This window comes from Rhyacophila brunnea, unplaced genomic scaffold, assembly GCF_057557595.1.
Source record: "Rhyacophila brunnea isolate RB1 unplaced genomic scaffold, BYU_Rbru_1.0 scaffold_12, whole genome shotgun sequence".
Lineage (NCBI taxonomy): Eukaryota > Metazoa > Arthropoda > Insecta > Trichoptera > Rhyacophilidae > Rhyacophila > Rhyacophila brunnea.
This window is the reverse complement of record NW_028232774.1, coordinates 4,664,737-4,689,848: the sequence shown is the minus strand read 5'-3', so window position 1 is coordinate 4,689,848 and position 25,112 is coordinate 4,664,737. Positions and strand designations below refer to the sequence as shown.

The 25,112-nt window shown below is 35.1% G+C and overlaps 1 protein-coding gene across 1 annotated transcript in view; it reads left to right on the top strand.

Moving 5' to 3' along the window:
- The first annotated feature begins 417 nt into the window (after positions 1-417).
- Positions 418-25,112, top strand: part of LOC147077670 (uncharacterized) — a 130,979-nt gene continuing 106,284 nt past the window's right edge. The window contains exon 1 of the mRNA XM_085960667.1: positions 418-646. The gene's annotated coding sequence lies outside the window, so the exon portion shown is untranslated. The remainder of the gene's footprint in view (positions 647-25,112) is intronic.

Genomic DNA, 25,112 nt, shown 5'->3' with positions numbered 1-25,112 from the left:
TTCAACAAGATAAAATAACACTTCCCCGTTATAACTAACAAATATTGTCCAGTCGATAATTAATTATCACAGAGGCCACACAAATCATTGTAATTAAAAAAAAAAGAAATAGAACAGTGGAATCAAATAATTCATAGAAAACCAATGATTGTACTGTTTTACTTTCCCGCCAACTGTAATAATGCGAAAATTGTTATGGAGCTAAATATTTATCTGGAGAATGAATTAGGAGAGCCACTGTCGAAAACTACCCAATCACAACTCGTAACTGGTTATATTTACATTCGAACTACGTTTTTCAATATGGCGTCCTATGGTAGTTAATAGTAACATTTTTGGCCATTCTCCAGATAAGTTTCTAGGTCTTTTATGACGTGTGCGGAGGTAAATGGAAACTGTTTTACCTTCAGCCATGTTAGTTCGAAAGATATGTTCGAAATGAAGGTCTTGGTTTGAGGTGCTTGTGTTTGTGTATGATTTCGGAAAATTTATCGTTTGTGGTGAAAACGCAGTGATAATCCATTTTATTTATGTTTCCCTTCGAGTTTTGTGCATTACATGAAAGGCTTGTGTGCTAAAATAGTGAAGAAATACGTTGGATAACAGTGTTATTATTGTGCCTTTGCATGATCGATTATATTTTTTGGTAAGTCTTCTCAATTCTCAACAAGGCAATATAATTATTATTGTATTTTGAACGTTTTGATAAGCTAATATACTATATTATTCGTAGTCTTGATTTAATTTTCAACAGATATTCTCAGTTTTACTACTTGGAAATCGATATATTTCGCTGTAATGTGTATTTTGTGGGTACAATGCATAATATTATTGAGAAAAACTGTATTATTGTTTAGAAATATTTGTAATACCAAAATATCTTTACGTAAAGTTATTTTATCGAGTTTTAGAAGATTATTTCGTGATTATTGTGAAATTAGAGCAGTGTTATCACACCTGTCAAAATGAAACGCTTTGAAGTGTTCCAAGTAAGAAGATCTTTATTATTTTACTTTCGTTCACAAATTTAGATGAAAATGAATTGTTTTAGTGACATTTGTGATACCTTGCTGTGTAATAATGTGTTTCGTAAAATATTTTCTATGTTTTTCCTCAATTTAATTGTTTTACGTGCCTGTCACCCGAGTGATTCATTATTGGTTCATAGATAAAAATATACGCGTTTATTCTTGGTACGCTTGCACTCGTTGGGTACATTTTGAGTGCGCGTGCACCGAACGACCTGAACCGAACGAAATAGGTTTTTTTGTTTCATTTAGGAATAATAATTCGTGGCAGTTTTGATGAGTGTACGTACATTGTAGGTACCTACTTGCTTGGCAATCTATCTTGCTAGACCAGGTTATTTTGCAACTGCTCTGTGCTCATAGAAATAATTGTAAATAAAAATATAATTGTGAAGAATTTAGTTTCAAGCTCACTCATAGTAACAAAAGTAAAGATACCTACATGTCATTAAAATTTAACGATGATCAGTGGCGGTCGTAATATTATTTTTTCCAAAGCAGGAAATTGGGGTCAATACCTACTCATTATGGATTCTAACAAAATTTGATTAACAGGTTTTGAATTTATTATACAATGTGTATATTCACCATTCGCCGTATTTTTCGATAGGTACCTATATTCATTATTAATCGATATCAAAGTATGTGATTGACCACATTATTTTAATAAACTACTTGTTAGGTCAGGGTTGGCGAACCTTTTTATGTGAGCGTGCCAAATTTTCTCAAATATTATTTTTCGACTGTTTGACGTGCCGAAAAAAAGGTTCTAGCCTATTGAAACAATATAATTGGGTTTTTAAGATTATATCTTTCGCCGTGTTTCTAGCCTCTTTTATTCTTTGAATATTTTTTCCTTGTTTTCAAAAATTGAAATTTAATAACTAACCAACAAATCTGCAATTTGTATTCTCCTTAGTTCAATGAAAATTAATACGTAGGTATCTCTGGCAAAGTTTACTGTACACTAAATTTATGTCGGCCCTCTACAAAAAACAGACACCTAACAAGCACCTAACTTATATTAAAACAATCACAATATAATTATTATACCACTGCCATTTTTGTCGCCATGGTGGATATCTTCAAATTCAAAATTCTTTTTTTTTAAATTTTTTTTACGTACCTTGAACATTAGGAACAAATTACAAATTTAAGACGTTCACAACATGACATTTGAAAACAAAGAAACAATGTAAAGAAGAATATGAGAAGTAAAGTAAAAGGTACAAAATTATAAAAAAAATATATAAAAAATAGAATGGGAGCACACCGAATGAGGTAGGTGGACCCTATTTTAAGAATTTATAAAACAACGTCCACCTATACTCATCCTCACGTAGATGGAATATATCAACATCCGAAGTGATTTGGTTGAGCAGAGTTATTGCCCTCGCAATTGGCATCACCAATGACAGGTTAGTTCTGCTCCTCGGGAGAACAAACAACTGATGCTCCCGATTTCTAAGATAGTTATCAGGGACACACAAGTCAATACTACCAAGAATGGCACAGTTCTCATTTACACCACGTATAAGACGTCCAATAACAAGCCATTTTTTACTTCAGAATCCCTGAAAGCATACGTAATATTGTATAGGTATAAATAATTACAAGTTTATGGTGGCAAATTTAGGAAAAATGGCGGACATTTTATTGGAGGGGGGGGGGGGTGGGATAAATTTCAGGTGGAATTTCGGTCTCGGAATTTCGTTATTGTTTTGGTGAGAAGCAAAAAACCTATACATTTTCAACATATGACAACGCGTACTATAATTATTGCCAAAATACTATAATTTCCTGGACCGCGTAGGTACTATAATGCGGTGATAAAAAGATGGTTACACCTTCCTTAATAAAATTAAGCACTTAAGCAGTGTGTTCTGCCGTGGGGGTGGGATACTCACTGAACGTCACTGAGTTCCTACAAACTGAAAATATTCTCGCATAGCCGCCGTACATATTATTCTATTCGTACTGTTGTTCTGACATTTAAATTATTGTTCTGCGTGCCAAAGTTTTTTTTAGTTTTTTATGCAATTCTTCGCTCATCATAAAAATGGCGCACGCTGTGGTTCGAAGACAGTGCTAGGGCACCTTTTGCATATTTTTACAAATGTTGTGACGTATGTGAGTTGGGTATTTTCCGAGAATATGTCAATCTCGAGATTCGGGATTTCCAGACAAGAATTCTCGAGATATCGGGAAATGACGTAAATGAAAAAAAACTGACTCGAGTTAGGAAGAATCCGGGTTAAACTTACACACGTGTCAAGAATACGTTGTACGTCGAATACTGAAAACTGCTCTCGGTTTATGCATTTACGCTCATTTAATGTTGATGTATTACACACATATAGCCTATCGCTATTCTATTAAATTTATTATCTGTTCTGTGATTTCGACAAATGGCACAAGTGTTTCTCCTCTAGCCCATCACATTTTAATGGGATTGTTGAGAATATTAACCTGCTCTTAATATGTTATGGTACGTTTACATCTGACACATACCGTTATACTTATTTTATGTGTCGGACATAAAATTTCATTTACTGTTTACACCTGCATGGATCTGACATAAAATTCTGGTATACTTCTTGTTGAAATAAAGTCTCGACACTTTATTCAATGGCAACATTGGAATAAATATATGCGGTGTTTACATATGATATTGTAATTTATTCGGACACTTATTTTGTATACTTCTCAAAAACGTTATGTCAGTTGTCAATATGGGAATGTTAAAAAAGAAAGCAGCGAGTGTTATTATTTTAAGTCTTTTGGCAACAAAAAGGAGGAAAAAATGGTCAAGATGGGTGCGGGAATGGATTCAGCGACGAGAAGAACTAGGTGCCTTCCGTTTAATGTCAGAGTTTAAAATCGAAGATCCAACTCAATTTGTGAACTTTAGTTTGCAAGATTGGACCTTTTGCCAAAAAACAAGACACACAATTCAGAAATGCGTAGAAGAACGATTAACAGTAACATTGCGATATCTAGCACTTGATCGTCATTGCATATTCAATATAATATTATCGTACCTAATACGAGTGCAGGTGTGGGCCAAAATGAATTAGGTAATACCATTTGAAGCGCATTTTTTCTTCACAGAGTGCATCAGAATTAATCGTATGTGCCGAGAACAAGCGATATTTTATTTTCGAACAAAATCCATAGAACACGGCACATCCGATTTATTTCTCATTGTCTATGATTTTTGACAGATCGCTACAGTACATTTATTAACGTAAACGTTGGGCATACATTCATGGTGTACCTATGATTATTGATTGTCCGTTGTTTTAGAAATATACATATGCAATTCACTAGGTACCTGTCAAACTACGAATATTGTGTCAGGTACTTGACATAAAAGTAGACGGTGGTCCAACTTCGGTGATATATCGCTCCAAGTTCGAACTTGTCGAATACGCGGTGTTTACATTTGCGTATATAAGTAGATTGAATAAGTGGTAGGTGAGAGTCGACACACGCAAAATAAGTGGCAGATACAAATATACTTACTGTTTACACTTAAGTGAATATGGTGTCATACATAAATATGACGATATTAGTGTCAAATGTAAACGTACCATTAGTTAGGCTAATGTACCTAACGGCGACATCTCTACATCTGGATCATTGCCTAATGGGGTCCCTCCATAAGCTTTATGAAGAGCTTTAAATCACATAATTGCATCTATAAATATACTACATAAGCGTGCAGTTAGATAGTTTTGCCCACACAACAGATAATAAATAGAATTCCGATAGGATATATTCAATACACTACATTTTGATGCAGGGGTTTGAATGTGTGCGTGTCCTACGAAAATGAAACACGCATTATGCACGTGCAATAGTGTGTGTAATACACCAATATTAAATGAGCGTCGATGCATAAACCGAGAGCAGTTGTCAGTATTCGACGTATGACGTATTCTTGACACGTGTTTAAGTTTATCCCGGGTTATTATCGAGATCGGTTACCTGCTACTCCTTACAAGTTAGGTATTTCAGTTCCCATTATTCCCTGGTTTTGCCAGAAAAATATAACATAAACTGAGCGACGTTTAGCGAGAGAACGCGATGGAACAGGCTCCATGTAAGAGCAGTCGGAAATAATAACGGTAACGATAATAATTAAAATTACCCCATGTACTTACCTTCCTAATTCGTACGCAATAGAAGACATCGCAATCTCCGAAATTTTAAGGTTAAGTTGTTCCACTATAATAATTATTAATAACGTTACCTGCCCATTTGAATCTCGTTGCCCTTAAAAAAATGCTTGGGCTCAAATTGCCTTAAGAGTTCAGGGTTAGTACGGGTGCACCATCCACATAACCTAAAATGCAATAATATGTAATAGACTATAAAAAGTAGACTAAAAAATAGACTAAAATGCAATAATAATTAATAGACTAAAAAGTTAGCTGATCTCTGTAGTCAGGTGCCATATTTTTTATATAAATAGACTGGTCATTTACCTATCTACCTATTATTTTGGCACCGCAACGTGCTGGTTCACTAATGAGCTCGATTTTCTGTTCCAACTGCGATTCTTGGCAGACTACCACTGCACATTATTATGTCTAAGGATGACGACAGTCGAACCAAACAATAATTTGACATGCCTACTTATGTATATTTGTGTAATATGGAATAAAAGCTCATGTTTGAAGATGACGATTAAAAATACTTCCTTTATCCGCCACACATGCTTAGGCCATCCGCTTATGCAGAAACTAAAATCTGACGAACTGGTTGGCGGTGGAACTCATAAACTGGCCAGTGACTGATGCTTCGCACACTGCGATACTCAAACCTAATAATCTCATAACCTCAAACTGTCAAACCCGTTGTCTTTCCTACTTCATTCTAAGCTTTTTCCGTTATATCTTTACGGGAATATTCTGGCAGCCTGTAATTATACAGGCATGTGTATTTCTCAACATCTGCCGCATATTTTAAATGAAAAATCGGTTCGCCTATCTTTAACTTTTGACGTTTTGGCTTGTTATTTCTTGTTGAGTTCAGTTCAGTGCTAACAATTTTGGTAAGAAAATATGATTTTTCATCGAATCTACTTATACCATTGTTTTATGGGTGACTGGAAACTGAGAGACTGGGAGACTAGCATGTCGCGTCTCTTCGGTTTCGATCGCGAACGTTTTGAAACTGAGAGATTACAGTCTTGCCGTCAGCGAGCCGCCATTGAAATACATTAGCTAGATACTGTAGTTTCAGTCTCGTCTTTTTTGAGTATGCACGTGAGCGCATGGCCTCATGCGAGTTTACTGGCCATGCCAATATCCCATAGTTCCGCCGTATCATGTGGATGTTATATTTAGCAACTTCCCAGGACGCAGTCGAAGTCCAACGTCACATCTTCATCTCTGATGTGATAAGAGGGTTTATTATCTCCTTATTATTTCTAAAGTGATATGATACATGAAGATTCCTTGATTATTACACACACTTTCGTTTGTTGTCCAGAAATAACAGTAATTATCACACTGAACATAATATGAGTCGTATGGTATCAAAAGTAGATCTGCAGCCCGATTTCCTAACTATCGTCTCGTGTGGCACCAGACGACATGACGTAATTGTGACGTCAGCCAATACACGCTCGAGTGGGCGGCATGTATTGGCTGACGTCACAATTATTACGTCATGTCGTCTGGTGCCACACGAGACGATAGTTAGGAAATCGGGCCCCTGTGCGTTATTCATCATTTCGAAAAAATGACGAAAAACGTTTTGTTGGGTTTTTAGTGTTATAATAGCATGAAATATGTTTCTACATTTAGAAATTAGAAATTCAATTCATATTCAACAGTTCTACTTTTGTTTCCAAAGTATTGAAAAGTTATAATTCTGATACCAAGCCCTATTTTCCATCACAATTTTATACCACACAGATATGATTTTGATTCGAATATTATATTGCTAGTCGTATTATGGTCAGAAGAATAATTTGGCATACTTAGTTAAATTTCGATATATTTGCGACAGTTCTACTTTTGATACTATACGACTCATATGTACATACTTTGGAAACATCTCATAACGTAAGTACTTACACTTTGCTAATAATTTAATAAACTATTTCTTTTATTCAACGAATAATTCACAACAATAGAGAATGTAACATTCCATATTATAGATAGAACAAACATGATTTGAAACAACATACATAACTAAACATTTGCAGCGATCGAGACGTTACTTAGTACTTAAGGCACTTAATTGATATCTATCTTGATTTAGTATAAAAACAACAGATATCCAACATTTGATAAGTATTTCATCTAAGAACTATTAGTTAAATTCGTCGCAATTAAGTAGGATGTCCTTAGCTTAATTGGAAAAGCACATTGGTGCGAATCCAGTGGTTACGCGCCGTGGTCAAGCCCCAACGGGTGACGTACTTTTTTTCAAAAAAGGTTTTTTTTTTCTAGTTTTATAATTAATACCTAGGTAGATATCTATATGATATGTTTTCAAATTACGTATGTTCAATATATAGCATTCTCAAATCTTGTGAATTATTCGTTGAATAAAATAAATTGTTTATTAATTAGCCTACTCCAAGTATGCGCTTGATGTTTTCATTATCATCATAAGTGACCCAACAATTCAGGGCGGGTCGTAGCATCCTCCAAGAACTTTCATCATCTCCCCCTGGCCCCTATCCTGGGCCAGTGTCCTACAAGGAACAGTCCTTCAGTGAACTACAAGGTTCTAAGTGCTTGTCCTTGGCGAAACAAAAGTAACAATGAGGCAGCTTAGAATAGTACTTCTTTGTTGGGTTTGTTTTCTCAAGGACGTTTTTGGCAAGGTGTCTACGCCGCCTGATATAGCATCTCCGTTGATACCGTCCAAACACTGGAGGCTCTGGCTAGGCTTGCCTACCGACCTCCGACTGCCCGGTCTGGTATCGAGGATCCAACGTTTTCATGAATAGCGTCTACATAATATCTACTTAATACTATTATTATCTACATAAATATTTACATAGTATAGGTATTAGATGAATAATTGTAGAATTTACATACCTATTACATATGCCTAATGTTTTCATTAATAGCATCTACATATTATTATCTGCATGTATGTAGTAATTATAGATATTGTAATGATTGTAGAATGTAGATATCTATCACGTGTAGCGAACAAATGAATGCAGCGCTTCCCAACTTTTTGAGAGCACGGTCATGGCCCCCATATCCTGAACCGGGCCCCCAGGCTAGGATGTTTGGCGGGCCCCCCTACCTATCGCTAAAGGTAAAGGCAATGTGACGCATTACAGTAGCGTTTTCCATGGTGTACGCGGTAAAATTAAGGTGTATTTTTAGCGATTTTTTGTATTTTTAATATGTAGATCCATTTGAATTCATCATACAATGAAATATAATAATAGTAATAATAATTATTTAACTAAAATAGCGCCGCAGGCGACTTTTTTACTGTTAGAGCAAATTTGTGGTCTGTGTTTATCTCACTTATCGGTCGACTCAACACGCCGGGCCCATCCTGAGCCCGGGCCCCTAGGCTAGAGCCCTGTCAGCTCCCCCCTTGTGGGGGCCATGAGCACGACACACTATTCCTGTTATCAAATTTGTATTGTACACTGCGGTCTGTGACTGAAAAATATTTATGTATCTGTTACACCGAATGTGCGAAATTGACTATTACATGAAATGGGCAAAATTTTGGCTAATTCATGTAATAGTCAAGCCTGTTGCCTTATTCATGAATTAGGTAATTTTTCTGCTGAGTACATGGATTCGCCACGGTATGGAATTCTTGAACTGTCAACATGACAGAAGAAAAGTAAATTTAATACGGATGGTTTTATTAGTTATAATTGGACATAATATAATATTATTATTATTAGGTTAGGTTAGGTTAGGTTAGGTTAGGTTTTGTTTTGTAATTCTGAATTAAATTATTCAACTGAATGTCCATTTTGAGGTTAGCTATCAAGTGTCAACAAACTATCACAAACATTCAATCGACCATTGCACAATTGATACCCAAGCACGAATCAAATCGCGAAAATACTTTTCAATGAAATTCTTCCGTTATCATATTATAGTTCTAGAATTTTTTTGCGCATAGTAAATGGATATGAACGTCATTCAAATCAATGACATTTGACACATTTGTTTAGTTGCAAAAAACACCACGGAGCGCGATCATCTATTTTGACCATAGATAATATAAATTTTGACCAATCCATGAGCATTTGATACATTTAGTTTAGTTGCAAAAAATACCACCGTAGCGCTACTATCTAATTTGTCCAAGACATGAAGTAGGCAGAAAAATTACTGCCGATTTCACGCACTCTCCAGATATTTTGTCTAATTCATGAATAAGGCAACGGGCTTGCATTTTTCATGATTTAGGCAAAATTTTGCCCATTTCATGTAATATTCAATTTCGCACATTCGGCGTAACATATCTACCTACCTATTACGTTTTGAAAGGATTAAAATATAATATGTGCCAAAATATTCATATATGAAATTCACTGTAGACTGTAGGTAATACTCATAGGTTTTTCGTACAAAGACAATTATTATTGTAGTTATGATGGATCTCGATAGATACTAATAGCGCATGTACACGTGCATGGATTTACTGGCAGCAATAGTGCTTACTTTAAACTATTGTGACAATAACTGTTTACACGTAAAAGTGCTGACTGTCTCTCCAATCTCATTCAGAGTGGCGAGACGCGATGTTGTTATTTTATAGTACTATTTCGTACTATTTGATAGGTAGTGAAAATCAAGCTTGCAACTGCAGGATAATACAATATGTGTTTACCCATACATTTTCTTGTTATAGCTGCGATAGTACTTACTTTCGGGGTGTAATGCTTATTGTTATTATTGAAGAAATCAAAAAACGTAATTTAAATTGAGTTGGTTTTTATGGGACGACAAAGTTAATAGACAGGGTTAAGCCATAAGCATTCGGAAAATGCAACTTTTTAAAATGTCATGTTCGATGCTTGGATTTTTTTGACCATGTCCGATCCGAAGAAGATCATATTATGGGTATCCAAAGAGTGGTGGTTTGTATCAATTGACTTTTGTTTTTACGAGAAATGCACATTAGCCACTTGCTCAACCTATTGGGTCCATACTCTTGACTCCAAACACACATTGAAACACAATGTGTATTTGCCAGACTCCGAATTCGAACATGAGACCCACGATATTATAAGTCGACGCGTCGACTGTTCGGCCACCATGCTTGGTGTAGCTACTTCCTTGTCCAGAAATTAAAATACGAATTTGAATTCTTTATAGTGGCCATTAACGGCATAAGTGGAATATTATGCATCTATTCTCAGAGATGCATAATATTATATTGTGGCAAATGATGGAAGAGTATTAATTTACTGCCTTTTCTCCAATATACATTAACGCTTCTTTTTACAGTGCATGATCATAATTCGGACAGATGAACATATTCGATAAGTCTAGGAGCTCTTTCTTTTCTTTCATTGAAAGTATGAACAATATTTTGCGATACAGTTTCAATCGCTCGCGGCACCCTCGTGTACCGTGGCACGCCGGTTGGGAATCTCTGGACTAGGGTGCTTGACGTAGATTTATTTTTTTATTTTTTATCGGATACGTTCTCGTCCAAGAAATTAACAATGACACATTGTTATTTACGTTATTGCAACCAATGGACCGCAAAATATATCTGCTCATTCGCTTCTTGTTTACGCTAAACAGCTAAAACCTTGGGATAATCACGTAGGTCACTTTGTCTTCAGGTGTACACTTTAATTATTTACTAATCAGATATTTCTAAAAGGAAGTTAGTACTTAATTGCACAACAGAGTAAATCGAGTCACAATGAATTTAAATCACTCTTTTATCTTCGAACCATGAATGCCTTGTATAGTTGAGGGTTTAAACATCCACGGTTCCTCATTGAATATAAATATTATTGATTTACACCTTGCTAGATAAATTGTCATTACTTAGTTGCGCTTTGTTCGGTAAGCATCACAAGACAGGGCAATGGGCATTATTCTATTTTCTCCTTTCTGTGCCATATACGTTACCTAATGCTCCCACCAACAAACCACCCGCACCCGGTATTAATCGGGCTTTAGACGTGGCACTAGCACGTAGCATGTGAGGCCACGTAACAGATTAATACATATAATTTATATAGATTAATACATGTAATAACATTACATTTTGAAGCAGGGTTTTGAATGTGTGAGTGTTCTACGAAAATGAATTACACATTATAGACGTGCTATAATAGTGAGCGTTGCAAACCTCAAATACACCAATATTGAATGAGCGTCAGTGCATAAACCAAAACCAGTTATCAGAACGACTAACAAGCGAATGTTTGACACGTGTTTAAGTTTATCCCATATTCTTCCATACTCTAGATTGATTGTCTGTTACTCCACACCCGTTAGATATTTCAGTTCCCATTAATTCTGTGTTCCCTCTGTGATGCATCTTTGGGTTGTGTCTACATAATATTTTCTTCAGTCGCGTAAAAGCCGTGGCGATGAGGGGCGAGGGCAACGTTCGAAATGGAAAATTTTACGAACCGGAGCCCTCATTAATTTGCCGAAAATATTAACATAGTTACTTATCTAATTTTATATATATTTTATAAAAAAACTTGTGTCTTAGCTTTTTTGTTATATAGCTTATCTAATTCAGATGGTCAAATTATTTTTTCCACGAGTCGCAGCGATAATAATATTTTGGACACCGATTCGGCTCTCCGGTGCGCTCCGGTTCATTCGAGCACTGGATGAGGGAAGAGCAGTTTACATTGTGTTATCGCCTGTCGGAAGAAAACAGCTACAGTTGCTTCTAAATCAATGATGTTTAACATCATTGCTCCGAATCTATTATGATCGTGCAGCAGCGTATTGAATTAAGATTATTATTTGGAATTGCAAGTTTCCGGGAATGCTTGTTTTGAATACTATTCTCAATTCGATTCCAAGTAACAATATATCCCTGTTCACTGTTCAACCTTTTGTACCAGACCTCAAAGCGCTAAGTTATGTAAATTTCCGATTCACAATTATCAATTAATTGAATCCAATAAAGTTTTTAATAGGACAAACTCTTTAATTACCAATTTTGGTTAATTATAGCAATATGGTTAATCGTGCTATAACAATATTGTATTCCTTGTATGTTTCATTTTTATTCTTATGGCGGATAGACATACTTAGCGACACAGATATTCGTTAAAAAAAGATTTCATTTATTAGTCATTAAAAATACTTTCTCCTATCTATACTGTCTACTTGAGTATCTACCTGCGTGTCTGGTGAAAGTACTTAATGAAATACTAATTAAAATAAATAGTTAAATTTTAATAGTTTATATACGTCGCACTTGTAATAAAATAAATTAGCATTAATTCCATAAATCATAAAACAAAACCTATTCATACGAACGACTTTGGACTGGACTATAACTGGGGCAATTACAGGAACCCTTTGTATTAAGTTGGTAATAGGTACATAATATTATTAACTACGTAGGTACAGGCCTACAAACTTATCTAAAGAACGGTCAAAAATGGAACTACGAACTACCATTTGGACGCCATATTGGAAACGTCGTTCGATTGTCAGATTCTGTCCAGTTGCGAGTCTTGATTGGGTAGTTTTTGACTGTGGCTCCCCCATCAATTCTTTAGATAAGTTTGTAGGTCTGTATAATATCGATTTTAGTATGGTTGAGTTGGTAACTATAGAACATTTTAGTATTATTACTGTGTTGGCAGCAGCAGCGTAAATAATAAAAAATGGCAACATACCTATTTTGACTTTTGCTTTAGTTAAGTATCTAGGTACTTTCCTACAATTATTTGCGATACTACAATATGATTGCTGATAATATGTTATAATGACAGTCCATTCCGTAAAAAAATTTCGACCATGGGAAAAAATAATCTTCGAACACAAGTGTGATCTGTGTGAAGTTTGCTACTGATGAATATGAATTGTAAATTGTAACTAATCTTTAGCCTTCGTAACCTATTTTAGTTGAATTTTCATATAATAAGTATTCTTCATAATCAAGCTGCCCCGCTGAAACAATCGACCTGACGTTTCGTTTGACCGCCGCACGCCTCTCGACCATTCTGCTGTAGGAAGTGTATGAATCAGCCAGCGGGGGCGCTTGCGTTGGGTATATAGGGAAAAACGCAACAGCTTGCGGTTATGTCGGCGGATTAAATTATACCTTATTTTGCTATATGCCAGATGTTCATCGCTAGACTCGAAATGTAGAGTGTCTAGGTATGGGAGAATTATCTGGAAAAGTCCGGTATTCCGCGGTTTGAAGCGACGAGAAACTATAAGTAGTATAGTACGAGTGAACGTGGAAATCAGTCAGCACCCGCTAGATTTTATTAACCCCGACCCCTCCGCCGCCTCAAAAATCAATAAATAATATGGTTTTTTTTCATAATCAACAGCCCCAAACCATTGTTCTGTGTGCGCGCGCGCCTTGTTTATGGTTGTATCATGAATTTTTCCATCTTCATCGATCAAACTTAAATTGTGAAGCAATATTTTATTTCCTTATCGAAGCTTTTATTATTACTTATTTGGACATTTCGCATTGGTTTGGTTGCCCCATTTATAAATACTGATATTATATCGGGATTTTTATTTACTTCTGTGGTTTGGTCCGCTAATCTCCCAGCATAACAAATGACCTAAATAATAAAATTATCTGTTTGAACTCCGCGCCCAAAAGATTTTATTTTAAGTTCACCATGTGGCAACACCACATCGGCGCACATGTATCATGTGAGCACACATTCAAACAATTCTGCAGGGCTGCCAATTTTTGATCGTTTGCTATGTAAATTATTTTGAAATTGTAAACAACACAAGACAGAAACAGTTGAACGTAAAGCGTAAAACAGCAATATTTCCTTCAGTAGTAGCTTGTCATTCTTAATAATATATCTCAATTGTGTTGGTATCGTTACTTTCAAATGACACTTCGGCCGTTCCAAAGTGATTTCGTCGTGGCTACAATGGTAGCGGAATTTTGTCCTTTCTCTACCTAACACGGTTATATTATATTTTTGATACATTCATACAATTCCCTAGCAATGTTGATGTTAACAGTCTGTATACTAGTGTATACAATATGACGTATCGTCTGATAGCAACGGAATCATCAAAATGTATAATAAGCGTCACAGTAAATGTATGACCGTAAAATTACGATATGTATATTCATGTAATATAGTAAAAGTCCATTGTGCAAAAATCTTATTACCTCTTACGTGAATTATTATGTCTACTATCTAACTTTTTTGAATTGCTACGATACATTAAACATACTTACGTAATTACCAGTGACTGTGTTTTTTTACGTTCTTAAGTTTTTCTTACGTTTTTATGTTGTTTCCAAGCAAGTAGCGTAGATTGATTGACAACGAGGCTAGTTTTAGTATGCCAATTCCATTAATTGGCATAGTAGTGTGACGAATCGACAATTATGAAAAAAATGGCACGACAATAATATCGTATATCGACGATATATACATATTATGTATCCCGTCTACAACTCTCGGATTAGGTTGGCAAACTATTTCGTAGCATTTTCGTACATTAACACTTTATCTGCTTGTTTCCTACATCTTTGTTTACCGTATTTAGCTCCCTCTCCACAATTGCCCGTGCAAGGCAAATGTTGGCTCCTTTTCGTGCGTGTTGAAATACCGACTTGTCGCAGTAGGAAGAACATTTCCGGCCGTAAGCCACATGAGTGACACAACTACTCATTTCACAGTGGTGACTGCGTACATTTGTCTTTTTTAGATTATTGTTAATTTTATTTTAATTACTATTTACATAAATCTTGCTTTTTCCACTTGTATGTAATATTATTAGTAGACTGTGAGATAGTACGTTTTGGTGTTAAGACCCAAGTAATTCGAACTATAATTTTCCCAGCCGATATGTATTAAATGAGTTTTGTATTTTAATTGGAAAATTTTCTAGGCAACCCTACATCACACACACGCACACATGTATAGTTATGCTATGGCTCATCTCCTATTGGCTAATAAACAAGTAGTAGCGTACGCAACACGCATGTACGCATGCTCACTAGTTGAATAGGTCCATTATTGCCCGAAGGCGGGCGAAGTTTCTACGCATACTACGATCATAGATAATAATATTATTTTTATCTCACGAATCTAAATTTTAATAATGGTCGCACATTTTATTTTGTCGATTAAAAAATAAAACAAACATATTAGCCATGTTTAATTTATACGGGAAAGTGCACGTTTCAATAAAATCAATGTAATTATTAATTCAAGAATGAATTTGACTTCATCGTAGAATATTGTAGTGTTTTGACTCAGATGTTTTTTTGTTTTCTTTGTTGTGAACACTTCACATTAAATATTATAAGAAAATTCTTTTGTGAGTTGTGTTCTATTTTACTATCGGACGGTTCCTGATGAAACACTGTGGATAAAAATAAACCAGAAGACCAAATTCAAAACACTTTACACTTCTCGTAAGACGTAAACGGTAAAATTTTGAAGGCCGCTGTATATTTGTGCCTGCGATAGTTTGACGTTTCAAAAATTCATTTGGTGCGCGGAACTGACAGTTTTATCTTGTAAAGTTTTCATTGTGTTATTTAAGTGGTTTTGTTGTTATATTATACCTATATATTTTTTTATTAGCATGTCGGAACATAATACCGAAATACGGTATTGATGACATGTAAATTATTGTGCAATTTGGTTTATCGTTATCATTAAATTTTGCATCCCAAGGATTTGGGATAGATTTAAAGTTTAAACGAAAACACACAGGCGTGCGATGAATATCGATAATGTAATTTCTTTGGCATCTGTGTTCGTGCGAAAATTACAAAATGAAAACTTCTGATTTAAAAATTAAGCATTACAATGTTTGTATGTAAAAGACCACACAAAAGTATTGGAATTTTATCCAGAAAGTGACATCCTATTGTGTTGACGTGTTTGTTGGTGACAGTGAGACAATACCTAACTCGTATCAATTTGTGTTGTGTGTTTTGTTATTTGGATTATCAATCGAAAGTATCAAAATGTCAAGGTAATTTATTAAATTTTAATTTTTATATTCATTCAATGTTTAATATAGGCAGCGCACGAAATGGAAAATTTTACGAACCATAGCGCTCGATAATTTTACGAAAATATTTACTCTACTACTAAGTACTCTTCAGCAACATCTTCTTGGCTACGTGTTAAAACTGTGAACTAACATGCTCCGCCCATTTTTAACCGCAATTCCATTATAAACTAACAAGCTCCTCCCAGTTAGTAGGCAACAGCGTCTAGAAGCGTAGCCAAGAAGATGTTGTAGAAGAGTATATTATATAAACATGTAAATACACGACTATCTAATTTTATGTGTTTTTTATAAAAATAAGTGTTATATCGTTTATTAACCTCATATAGTCAAGTTAATTTTTCCACAAGACAGCGATAATTTTGGGAATTTTATGAACCGGATCGGTGCTCCGGTCCATTTCGAGCCCTGAATATAGGTATATATAATATAGAGCAGGAAAAAATCCGTAATATGTAGGTATAATAATTTATTATTGAATTTTGTCTACCGCAAATAAGAAGAATTAATATTCCATTAATTTCCGAGGGGTGGCGCTAGGACCGCCCCCTCGTGTATTATACAATATTCACCATCATCATCAGCACGGGTCGATCCACTGCTGGATGAAGGCCTCCGCATAGCTCGCTCCCCAGTTATTTGCTGCCACGTACATCCACCGAACTTTATGAGTTCGTCTATCCAGCGGGTTTTAGGGCGTCCCTGTGGGCATTTAGTGCCACTTGAATACCGCTGTATGACGATATTTGTCCAGCGGTTTTACACTCGCCGACCCCATTGCCATTTCATCTGCTTAGAGACCTCTATCCAGCGCTCGAAATGGAAAAGATTACGAACCGGAGCGCTCGACAATTTTCTGAAGATATTTAGGAAGTTATCAAACTTTGTGTATTTTATAAAAATAAGTGTGTAAATGGCTTATCTAGTTCAGACGTTCAACATTTTTTTTCCACGAGACAGACCGAAAATTTTACCGATTTCACGAAACGGAACGGCGCTCCGGTGCGTTCCGGTACATTTCGAGCATTGCCTCTATCCATTGTCTGCTTCCTTATCCATTGGTTTCTTTTGTGATCTTTACGCGTTATGCCAAACATGGACTCAATGCCAGTTTATGCATATTAAATAATAAATAAGTTTTATCAATTTCGTCGTCGTACATTCGTTCTTTTACTATTTGATTGGCGACAATCTGCCGACTTGTTTATGTTTTTAGGTACATTCTATTATTTTGAGTGACCTCCCATTGTGTCTAACTAAATCGAAAGTTTTCAACAATTCATAATGATTGTACGCTAGTTGTGCTTGGGTATGCATACAAAACATGGACCATCGATATAGGACAGATTCAAACACAAAGTAGCGTCGAAAAGTACAGACTGGGGCAAAATTGTTTGGCGGGGGGGGTTTATTTTGAAAAAGTAGGTACCCTTTTTATATTGAGTTTTAAAGAGACCGGAGGGGGCGCGGTTATGATTATCTAGCATCTAGCTAGCAAGTGCGATTGACGTCCACAGTTACTCCATCCACCAGTGGCGAAGGGTGGAGGTAGGTTTTTAAGATCCGCCGTAAATAGTGCACACTAAACTTTGTCAGTCATACGTATTTGTTTTCATTGAAATAAGACTACAATTTATAGATGGTGTTGGTTAGTTTTTAAAATTCAATTAAATTAAAATAGTCATAAATAGTCGTCTATAAAATATCAAAAATTATGCAATTAAATCATACATAATTTTGGATATTTTTTATAGATAGAATAATATTTTTTTATCTACGAGGGTGGGTCAATAATTCCTTAGAAAAAAGCATTAAAACAGGTTTTATTTTTGTATTTTTTTTTATTTCTCAACATAATTTCCTTGGAGCTCAATACACTTGGTTAGACGTTTCTCATTTTTTTTAAACCGTCAGAAAAATAAGTTTTCGGAAGGTCCTCAAAATAAGCATTTGTCCGATCGATGACTTCTTCATTTGAAAAAAAACGTTGTCCACTTAGCCATTTTTTTAAGTTTGGGAAAAGGAAAAAGTCACTGGGGGCTAAATCTGGCGAATACGGTGGGTGGTCGACCAATTCGAACTTCAATTCTTCAATTTTAGCCATTGATCGTAAACATGTGTGAACACGGGCATTGTCCTGATGAAAGAGGATTTTTTTCCTGTTTAAATGAGGCCGTTTTTCTTCAATTTTGTTTTTTAGCTGGTCCAATAAAGATGCATAATAATCCCCTGTTATTCTTTTTCCTTTTTCCAAATAGTCAACGAAAATAATTTCACGTGCATCCCAAAATACAGTAGCCATAACCTTACCAGCTGATTTTACGGTTTTCGCCTTCTTTGGACATGGTTTGCCTTCGCAATCCACTGCTTTGACTGTTCTTTCGTCTCGGGAGTATAGTGGTGTATCCATGTTTCATCTACAGTCACAAAGCGACGAAAAAATTCATCCGGATTGCGTTGCATGAGCGACAACAGGGCTTTAGAGGCCACCACCCTACTGCGTTTATTGTCGACTGTGAGCAAACGCGGCACCCATCTTGCAGAAATATTTTTCATGCCCAATTTGTCATGTAAAATAGAAATGACGCTACCTTTTGAGATCCCTGTAACCTCAATTATCTCACTCAACTTTAATCTTCGGTCACTTAATACCATATCGTGGATTTTATTGATCATTTCTGGTGTAGTCACCTCTACAGGACGTCCTGAGCGTGGTTCATCCTTTGTTGATGTACGACCACGTTTAAATTCATTTAACCAGTTATAAATAGTTGCAAGTGAAGGAGCAGATATGCCGTGAACTAAATCCAACTCATTTTTTATTTCCTTTGCTGTTAACCCTTTTATATTAAAATGTTTAATAACAGCTCTAAACTCAATTTTCTCCATTTTCCATTTTTCCATTTTCCACAAGCAAATTTTTTTTTTAAATGTACGAGAAACACACAACAACCCGACCAATCTGATTGAAACTTCGCAGCATACTGAATCGGTAGTGCCGCTGCATGAAAACAAACCGCTTGCAGTACTAGTCGCGCCACCTGTCGGCTTTTCTAAGGACTTATTGACCCACCCTCGTATTATAGTATGGTTCAGGCAGGGCGTAATGAATTTAAAAAAAAACCAACAAAATGTGTAATATGTATTTCTAATTCAACGAAAACAAATAAGTATGAATGAAAAGGTGTGCACAATTTTGTCGGATCGTTCAAAATATACTAAAACTACTATGGTTTGGTTTAGGCAGGGTTTCATTGATTTTTAAAAACTAACCAACACTGTAAATTGTAGTTTAGTTCAATAAAAATAAATACGTATGAATGACTAAGCAAGTTTAATGTGCACTATTTATGTCAGATCTTAACAGCCTACCTCCACTCTTCGCCACTGCCATCCACTACCCTATAGATATCATCTTCGATTCAACTGCGGAACACCGCACTTTCCAGATTCATTCCCGATACTTGGCACTGTCTCTGCACTGAGTATAGCGATAAAAATCTGGCTAAGCTACGGGGTTATTGCGAGCTGCTGTCACTGAATACGCGTAGCTTAACAGGTCATATTTATTAGGATTATTAGTGCCCGTTTGTGTCGTCCGCATTGTTTTGTCTTCTGGACATGTCGCATCGGAATCATTTGATGCTCCATTGGTCTTTTGCGTGCGTCTCGTGGAATATTGAGAGAAGTGGGGCCAGTCCGTTGAGAAGGTTGCTCGACAGAAAATCATCTGGGCCACGATCCTCTGTCATAAATTCCTGACAAAGAATTGCTACCTCGAATTGATCTCGGTGGGGGGGGGGGGGGGGGGTTCGCACCCGTATCCCCCCCCCATTGTGTGCGCGACTGAGGCTGTGAATATTGATACTCCGTTATCGCTCAGAACAGATTAATAAGGTTATCTCTATTGTGAAATTTTATTACCCATATGTTTTGTTCGTTAGATGCTATTATACGTAATGAAACGGCAATGTAAATATTGGTAGCATAAATAATTAATAATATGGAATCCGCCCCCATTATATTAAGTTTACTTAAGGGAGGACATGCTCAGCGTGGGTCAAAATGGAGCTTTTTTCTATTTTCAAAGCATGATCCTGGACATACCTTAAACGTTGTAGATAATCTATTTATATAATTTTGAAGGCTTATTATCCTTTATATTTATTTTAAACATTTGATGACTGCATAAAGTATTTTTATTACATAAAATAGTATTCTTTTAAACCTCTCGCTCTAATGTTTTAGAATATAGTCATATTTCAGTACATAAATGTGCAGTGGTGTTAAGATTTTTTACATTTATTAATTTTTAAACGCATTTATAAAACCATCTGTAAAATTTATGTCGACATTATTATAGTGAAATATTTACGATAAAAAATGATATTGATAATCTCTGTGATCCCAAATTTGACAAGAATTAGGCATTTTATATTTAAAAAAACGTTGTGATTCATAGAACAAATCGATTCCAATATTTATGTCATTGGTACCTACTATATAAAGCATTGCAATAAAATTGATACTCTGCATTTCATAGGACATTTTCTAATGGTACGTTTACATTTGACACTAATATCGTCATATTTATGTATGACACCATATTCACCAAGTGTAAACAGTAATTATATTTGTACCAGCCACTTATTTTGCGTGTGTCGACACTCACCTGTCACTTATTCAATCTACTTATATACGCAAATGTAAACACCGCGTATTCGACAATTCCGAACTTGCCGCGATATATCACCGAAGTTGGACCACCGTCTACTTTTATATCAAGTACCTGACACATTATTCGTAGTTTGACAGGTACCTATATTTCTAAAACAACGGACAATCAATTATCATAGGTACACCATGAATGTATGCCCAAAGTTTACGTTAATAAATGTACCTACTGTAGCGATCTGTCAAAAATCATAGACAGTGAGAAATAAATCGGATATGCCGTGTTCTATGGATTTTGTTCGAAAATAAAATATCGCTTGTTCTCGGCACATACGATTAATTCTGATGCACTCTGTGAAGAAAAAATGCGCTTCAAATGGTATTACCTAATTCATTTTGGCCCACACCTGCACTTGTATTACGATAATATTATATTGAATATGCATGAATATGCAATGACGATCAAGTGCTAGATATCGCAATGTTACTGTTAATCGTTCTTCTACACTTATTGCATTTCTGAATTGTGTGTCTTGTTTTTTGGCAAAAGGTCCAATCTTGCAAACTAAAGTTCACAAATTGAGTTGGATCTTCGATTTTAAGCTCTGACATTAAACGGAAGGCACATAGTTCTTCTCGTCGCTGAATCCATTCCCGCACCCATCTAGACCATTTTTTCCTCCTTTTTGTTGCCAAAAGACTTTAAATTATAACACTCGCTGCTTTCTTTTTTAACATTCCCATATTGACAACTGACATAACGTTTTTGAGAAGTATACAAAATAAATGTCCGAATAAATTACAATACCATATGTAAACACCGCATATATTTATTCCAATGTTGCCATTGAATAAAGTGTCGAGACTTTATTTCAACGAGAAGTATACCAGAATTTTATGTCAGATCCATGCAGGTATAAACAGTAAGTGAATTTTTATGTCAGACACATAAAATAAGTATATCGGTATAAGTGTCAGATGTAAACGTACCATAATAGGGGTCGGGTCGCCTTTGATGAAATATAATATATAAAAAAATATGTCAACACAATCAAAATTATTGCTATCACTAAGACGACTATTATAAAAATTGTGATTATTGATTGTCAACTCAACTAGCAGATCAGGATGACAAGCGCCTTCCTGAACACAACAATCTGCATCCGCCTAGCCCAGTGTTGGCGAACATTTTTACATGCGCGTGCCAAATTTACCCAAATATTATTTTTCGACTATCTGACGTGCCGGAAAATAAAGGTTTTTAAGAAGTCTATGGAAAATGTTTAAAAATTACAATTGAGTTCATGAGATTCTATCTTCCACCGTGTTTCTTGTCGAAGGCATATCTTTTGTTCTTTAAATATTTTTTTCCTTGTTTTCAAATATTTGAAAGAGATCGTGGGAGCATTTTAGCTATGCTTCTTTCATATTATTATATTCCCTATTAGGTACTGAGCGGTTTTCCGTTTTTAGCGATTATGTTTGAGGAAAAAAATAAGCAGCTAGGTATTTATATTTGAATGACTGCCGATAAATTTCATCAAGTTTGTTGGTAGAATATTTTTATTTTTAATTGCCCGATTGGTCTCAATCATTGTAAATCATTGAAGAGTTATTTTGCTTGCAATTTTCTATACAATGCGGATCTATCAGTTTTACGTGACTTTCTAATTATTGAACATACATACTTCCATCTTCCATATACTTACTTGTATTTTTGTTGCTTTATTGTATTTCTTATTTTATTACTTATTGTATTATTAAGTCACATTTCTCTGTATTTTTATTTAAAAAAATTGTTAACACTTATTTTATGTCATGTCGTGAAGGCTTTGAAGTGGTAATTTGTTATATTCATTATATGTAAAATAAATAAATAAATTTGAAAATAATTAATAGTTTCTCGGATTGTTTTAGAGGAGGGACGACAACACGAGTTCTACTCGATGCTGTGCTTATTTTGTCTTTCCACTTTTAGAACAAGTTGCTCCGAAACTAGACACTGTATACTAGTGGTTTTAAAACTTTTATTTTCTACGGTGCCCTTAGTTCATGACGTGTAAAGGAGAAATTAACGATTATACGTCATAGTTATCAGTATCACTGTATAGTAGTCGAGAGTCACCCGACTGTTTGCGGTGCTTATCTGAGATTGGTTTTCTTGTAGAACGAAAGTATGTAGTGTAGCGGTGATTAAATAGGTAGGTATTTGTAAATTCGTATCCCATTTGCAATATTTAGTAAATTTATAATATTATTCTGTGCAAGCTAGTTTTCAAAAGATGTCGTCCTCGTTTGATATTAATAATTTATCCTTAAGTCAATGATATTGTTTAAGTCAGGATTTTCCAATTTTTATTTTTGTACAGCCTCCGAGATGCGATGCATTCATGGCTTAATTAAATTTATTACGTAAGTATTAGTATTAATTATATGAAAAATATGCGCCGTTAGCAGCGCCACCAGTTTATCGTCATGCGTTAGTTCTTCAACCTTATTTCTTATTAATTATCCGAAAATCTGATGACTAACATAAGGGACTCTTGCCTTGAATATCACCAATTACTAATCACTATTTCACCGGGTATCGGCTGATGAACAGATAGCCAAAACAAGTAAACAAACATGCTGATAACTGGAAAAATCTTGTCATTTTTAAGCCGACATTAAATAAATAGTTATACTTTTAATTTAAACACTACACAATGACAATCGTGCCGAGAATGTCGATTAGTAGTTTTCGACAACATACAATTATATTGAACATCGATTCAATACGCAAACACGAAACACTAAATTTAATATCTACTTCTTATATAATATTATATTATTTTCACTGTGACTTCTTAAACGTAAACGGACTCCATTTTGACTACATACTGATATATTATACCTCCGTTTTACTAGGTATACTGTATCCGCAATGCGCTAAATTATTTGAAGTTTATTAATTAATTATTCAATTTGCATTGTCGTTTGCATATTATTTTTACCATTCTATGACAATAATTACTAAATATTTTAATAGATACTTAAGGCTATACTTCAGCTGGGGCACGGTCTAAAACTATCGTGACTACGCGATGCGAAGATTGTGCAAATGACGCGTGCAGAACAAAACACAATTTGTCATAAAAAGTCAATATGCGTCCATTTAATGCTATGTTTATTGTTCTATTACTAATAATAGTAATATATTCATTGTAATGTATTCTTTTTAAGTAAATGGGGAACGTTTTTTTAGTCATCTTTACACGATTTAAGAATTAATTCCCCCGTCGCCATCACAAAACAAATTGACGTGTTCACAGCTCGACTTTTGCTCTCCGATTGCCAGCCAGTCCGAAATTTCGTCGCACCTATAGTTGAAAATTATTTGCCGTTTCACCGAAGTCTTAAGACACCTACCTAAGCCTTAAGACGGAAAATCAAAATTAAAAAAAAAAATATTGCAAGAATTCTAACTTCCCCCATGTCTCGCAACTGTCATTATATTTTGACGTTTGATATGATGATTCTTTCGATTTAAAATAACTCAATATTCTGTGCATCTAAGCCGACTTTTGTAACTATGCATAGAACACACTCCGTGTTTTACTCTTAAACGCAACGTTTTGAAAGCTATCATAATATATTTTGCATCAATTTAATACCTACTTTTTTAACGTCCATGCGAGTAGGCTACCATGAAATCGTCGTGAGGGGTCACTGTATGACCTGGGAGTCACGGGTTCGCCATTGCTGTCAAAAGATATTTAAATTTCAAAAAAAATGCGGCGTAAATCCACAGAAAAAACAGAGAGATAATGATTATTGTTGATATTTAGTAATTATTTATCTACATTCGTAAATTGTGTTCATTAAGAGTCTTAGAGCGGAATGCAGAAACATTTGTCATAACTAAAATTTCCTTAGCAGAAAACACTATGCAGAAACACTGTCCTTAGTTAAGATCATTTTTATTGAAAATAATACCATATTTAAAAATTCTCCTTAGGTAAATTAGGTAAATTATTTTATAATTATTAAACGATGACAAAAATATGACAACTGCATTTTATAAATGCAATAACTATAAATACATATTAATATTTAATTATAATACTCTTATGTTTCCGTTATAAGTCATTATACGTGATTCCACAGGCACCACAAGATTTTTTTTTAACATGGTAACACTAGCATCAAGTGTCATTCTTCATCTGGTATTTTGTAT